This window comes from Artemia franciscana, chromosome 9 (assembly GCF_032884065.1).
Source record: "Artemia franciscana chromosome 9, ASM3288406v1, whole genome shotgun sequence".
In the NCBI taxonomy this organism is placed as follows: domain Eukaryota; kingdom Metazoa; phylum Arthropoda; class Branchiopoda; order Anostraca; family Artemiidae; genus Artemia; species Artemia franciscana.
In genome coordinates, this window is record NC_088871.1 from 19,253,773 (window position 1) to 19,259,772 (window position 6,000).

Genomic DNA, 6,000 nt, shown 5'->3' on the forward strand with positions numbered 1-6,000 from the left:
CACGTATCAAGGACATTTGTTTATTCTATCCACCAAGCTTCATCCCGATTCCTCCACTCCAAGTGTTTTTCCAAGATTTCCCCCTCCAACTACTCCCAATGTCAAAAGATCTGGTCGGGATTTGAAATAAGAGCTCTGAGACATGAATTCCTTCTAAAAATCAAATTTCATTACGATCCGATCATCTATTCGTAATATAAAAATACCCCAATTTTCATATTTTCCAAGAATTCCGGTTTCCCCCTCCAACTCCCCCGAATGTCACAGGATCTGGTCGGAATTTGAAATTACAACTTTAAAGCACAAGATCCTTCTAAATATCAAATTTCATTAAGATCTGGTCACTCTTTCGTAAGTTACAAATACCTCAATTTTCAAAATTACCCCCCCCCCCCAATTCAACCAAAAAGAGCAGATCCGGTCCAGTTATGTCAGTCACGTATCTTAGACAGGTTTCTATTCTTCCCATCCAGTTTCATCCTGATCTCACTGCTTTAAGTATTTTCTAAGATTTCCGCCCCCCCCCAACTGCCCCCCCAATTACGCTTGATCCGGTTGATATTTAAAATAAGATATCTGAGTTACGAGGTCCTTCTAAATATGAAGTTTCATGAAGATCCGATCACTCGTAAGTTAAAAATACGTCATTTTTTCTTATTTTTCAGAACTACCCATCCCCCCCCCCAATTGAGCGGATCCGTTCCAATTATGTAAATCACGTATGCAAGACTTCTGCTTATTTTTCCAAACAAGTTTCATCCCAATCCCTCAAATCTAAGCGTTTTCCATCATTTTAGGTTTCCCCACCCCAAACTTCCCCCAATGTCACCAGATCCGGTCAGGATTCAAAATAAGAGCTTTGAGACACGATATCCTTCTAAATATCAAATTTCATGGAGATCCAATCACCCGTTCGTAAGTTAAAAATACCTCATTTTTTCTAATTTTTCAGAATTAACCCCCCCCCCCCAACTACCCCAAAGAGAGCGGATCCGTTCTGGTTATGTCAATCATGTATCTAGGACTCATGTTTTTTTTTTCCACCAAGTTTCATCCCGATCCCCCCACTCTAAGTGTTTTCCAAGTTTTAGGTTTCCCCCTCCCAACTCCCCCCCAATGTCACCAGATCCGGTCAGGTTGAAAATAAGAGCTCTAAGCCACGATATCCTTCTAAATATCAAATTTCATTGAGATCCAATCACCCGTTCGTAAGTTAAAAATACCTCATTTTTTTAAATTTTTCAGAAATACCCCCCCCCCCCCAACTACCCCAAAGAGAGCGGATCCGTTCCGTTTATGTCAATCATCTATCTAGGACTTGTGTTTATTTTTCTCACCATGTTTCATCCCGATCCCTCCACTGTAAGTGTTTTCCAAGTTTTAGGTTTTCACCTCCCAACTCCCCGCCCCCGTCACCAGATCCGGTCGGGATTTAAAATAAGAGCTCTAAGACACAATATCCTTCTAAACATCAAATTTCATTGAGATCCGATCACCCGTTTGTAAGTTGAAAATACCTCATTTTTTCTAATTTTTAAGAATTACCCCCCCCCCCCCCAACTACCCCAAAGAGAGCGAATCAGTTGCGATTATGTCAATCATGTATCTGGGACTTACGCTTATTTTTCCCATCAAGTTTCATCCTGATCCCTCCACTCTAAGTGTTTTCCAAGATTTTAGGTTTCCCCCTCCAACTCCCCCCAATGTCATCAGATCCGGTCGGGATTTAAAATAAGAGCTCTGAGACACAATATCATTTCAAACATCAAATTTCATTAAGATCCAATCACCTGCTCATAAGTTAAAAATACTTCATTTTTTCTATTTTTTCCGAATTAACTGCCCCCCCCCTCCCCCCTCCAGATGGTCAAATCGGGAAAACGACTATTCCTAATTTAATCTGGTCCGGTCCCTGATACGCTTGCCAAATTTCATCGTCCTAGCTTACCTGGAAGTGCCTAAAGTAGCAAAACTGGGACTTTAGGTTTCCCCCCTCCAACTCCCCCCAATGTCATCAGATCCGGTCGGGATTTAAAATAAGAGCTCTGAGACACAATATCATTCCAAACATCAAATTTCATTAAGATCCAATCACCCGCTCATAAGTTGAAAACACTTCATTTTTTCTATTTTTGCAAATTAACCGGCCCCCCACCCCCCCCCCCCCACCCCCAGATGGTCAAATTGGGAAAACGACTATTTCTAATTTAATCTGGTCCGATCCCTGATACGCTTGCCAAATTTCATTGTCCTAGCTTACCTGGAAGTGCCTAAAGTAGCAAAACCAGGACCGACAGACAGACAGACCGACAGAATTGGAGATTGCTATATGTCACTTGGTTAATACCAAGTGCCATAAAAAAGTGGTTTGTAACACTTGAGATGACTTCGATTAACTAAGCACTGGATCATAACAGCAGAACACTCAGTCACTTTCACAGTCATTAAGACCATCTTAAACAACATATGCTGGCAAATGTAGTTCCTCTCCTTCAGACTCAGATTCAAGTGACTGTGCCTGTTTCAAAGCCCCCCAAATAAAAGTTCTGGATACAGGCCTGACGACTATGTATCAATTTCTACCTACACTCTCCCCTCATCTCTCCCTTAGAACTAATTCCTTATTTATCTGAAGATAAATTTTGTCTTTCAAAACAGCTGAAAAATAAAATAAGAATTCTTAAACAAAATAGTCGTTAAACAAAAATAAGAATTTTTTGAAAACACTGTAGTCAGTAACAAACTCATTCAGCAGCAATTGCTGAAAACAAGGCTAAATTTTAGAAAAGGAGACAGAACTTTTGATATTCAACTGACTAAGCCCCCTCCAAAGTTTATTCAAACTCTGCGTTTACATTTTACAATGGAATATAGGGACAATTTCTGATATCTTCTTTCCTTAATTCCTTTGATTTGTCTTAATTTCCTTTTGGCTGCTCATTTTTAAATTTGAAGATATTTTCCCTGGGGGAAATTTTCGGGGAGTTTTTTAGGGGCTCATTTTTAAATTTGGAGATACTTTCCCTTGGGGAAATTTTCGGGGAGAGTTTTTTAGGGGAAGGATTTTCTGGGGGGAAATATTGCGCCATGGTGATTAACTTTTTAGAGAGTTTAACAGGAGGTATTTTTCGGGGGGAGGGAAAACGACTGCCTCTAAGAAGGGCATCAACTAGCAAGAAAGACATGGTCCAAGCGAACATTTTTGTGTATGACTTTGAAAATGCGGTAGTACAGGCAAAAACAAGCATACAAAAGATATACAGAAGATGAGTGTATAAATATTCATATCCATGTATCCATGTATACAGAATATATTCAGAAGATCCATGTATACTGATCCATATCCATGTATACACGTAAACGGAAGATATTCAGAAGATCCATTTATACAGATCTATATCCATGCATCCATGTATACAGAATATATTCAGAAGATCCATGCATACTGATCCATATCCATGTATACACGTAAACGGAAGATATTCAGAAGATCCATGTATACAGATCCATATCCATGCATCCATGTACACACGTATACAGAAGATATACAGAAGATCCATGTATACTGATCCATATCCATGTATCCATGTATACACATATACAGAAGATATATGTATACAGAGGATCCTAAGTTTCGTCTGAATTATCAAATAAGATTTCTGTTGTTTTTATTGAGACTCCTCATGAAACAATCCTTGCTCTACTACGTCCCTTGACAAGCCAATACATGCTATAAAAGTGGTCATGATTTCGTAATAGATATTATTATAGAAACAGCTCCAGTACAAAAAATATCTTTAAAAATAATTGGTTGAAACTAAATACAGTAAAAAGGTCAAAAAAAGAAATAAAATGAAACATAAGTAAATAATATTTTTTTAATTGTCAATATACAATTAGCTGCATTTAACAAAATTGTTTAACTCATTTTAACAAACAGCTTGAAATTTGAATGTTGAGGAGTGGGTTGGGAGATTTGAATTTTGAGGAGGGGTTGTCCCTCATCAACATCCTTAGGGTGAAATTAAATTTTGCCCCAACTCTTTAAAAACAACTCCTGAAACCCAAGGGTTGTTTTATTACAACAATAATAAACTTTTTAAAAGTACTGAAAACATTTAGCATAAAGAGCAAGATGGTGAGGAGGAGACAATCCCCCTCATATATGTAATAATTTCTACTTGTTTTAAGTCTTAATGTTGCTCCTTACTTTTAGTTGAAAAAAGTTGTTTTATTTTATTTGAGTACAAGACTGAAGCTGTTATTCACCTGTTTCTTATCTGCATAAAATCAATACATTTTGGAACAGAAAGCCCTTTCTCAAATATATAATAGTGTGTCTCTCCTGCATATTCTATATTTGACCCCATTTTGGGACATTTTTACTGAATCTGAAAGGCAAGTGTTGCAAAAATCATATTTTAAGTATGCAAAGTTTTTGCTTCAGGCCCCTTGGTGGTTCAAGAATAGGACCATCACTAACCATTTTGGTGTAGTGGAACTGCTTCAGGCCAGGGATGAACAGTTTTAGAAATTGAGAAACCAGTCCTCTTCTCACCCATGGAAGGATGCAATCTTTTAGATTTTGTATCATTAGTAATTTGTATAAATCACTATGACATGTTTGTTATGTTTTCTATCTTATATTGTACTAATTTGTTTTCTAGTTTTTGTTCATAGATGGACAATAAAGAACATACATTCACTCATTCAAAACTAATATAATTGTATTTAAGCTAATATTTCATCATTTTAAAATTATAATTACTTGAACTATAATACATTTTATGTTTCTGATAACAAGAGACTGAAGTCAGACAGACGGCCTTTCACATCAGGTCATACAGCAATCCAAAAAACAAAATTCTATCCAAACCTGTTTTTGCTAGCCTCTTTGCACTTTTTTTCTGTGAAAATTACAGGGTGTCATAAAACAAGTCATAAAATACTGGTAAAATAGATAAAATACGTAAATTACCGATTTTACAGGGTCTGTAAAATTATGGTAAATACCAATTTTACCAGTTACAACACTATATATAGCAGCTTCTATTTGGTCCATTTAGCCTTTCCCTTTTTCCCTATGGTTTATTTAGCCCCCTCTTTTTGGTCCATTTAGCCCTTTTCTATCCTCCTGTAATTCAGAAAGAATACAGTTTCAAGGATCAAACTTTAATTGGTGCCTATGTTGGTACCAGCTTATGCTAAGATAGCCTTGAATGACGTAAATATCAGGTCATTTTTTATTAAAATTATAAATAATGTCAAATGACTATTTTTTGAATTTATTATGACATCAGTGAAGAAAGCTGCAGCTACAGTAGCTTAAAACAGTAGCATAAATATGTACAAAAATTTGCTAAACTAGCACTGGAAAACACTTGTCTTCCACAATAGTCTGCTATTATTATTTGCAAGGCATGTTTTCTTGAGAAGAGGTGAACCAGTAAATATTTACAAAAATTTGCTAAACTAGCACTGGAAAACACTTGTCTTGTAACTGTTAACTAGCCACTGTTGGTTTTTCTACTGTATACTGTTGACTTTCTAACAACCAGTTTTACATCAACTGAATCTGTCTGGTGAACTGTAATTAGAAGCTGGTAAACACCCATAATGGTTAAATTATTCATGGTAAATGGCTAAAGGTTACTGGAAAAGATAATCAAAATGGTGTAGGGGGCTAGGATTTATTTAAAATTGTTAATAAATATTTACATTTTAATACAATTTAGCTGGGATGAAATTGAATGCTTCATTTGATGCCTTTTCAACTTAAAAAAATTGATTCTGGGGCAAAGTACGTCTTGAGTACAAAACAGCCCATAGTAACCAAAAGTTTTAAAATATATTTCTAAAAATCTGTCTGACAAGAAAAACTGTATTTGCAGCTGATTAGAAATCATAATTATTCTTTTTATTTGTCTTAAACTAAAATGTTATTTTGAGAACAAATTTGCACAAAATTACAAATTTTTAAACAAACATGAAATCCCTTCA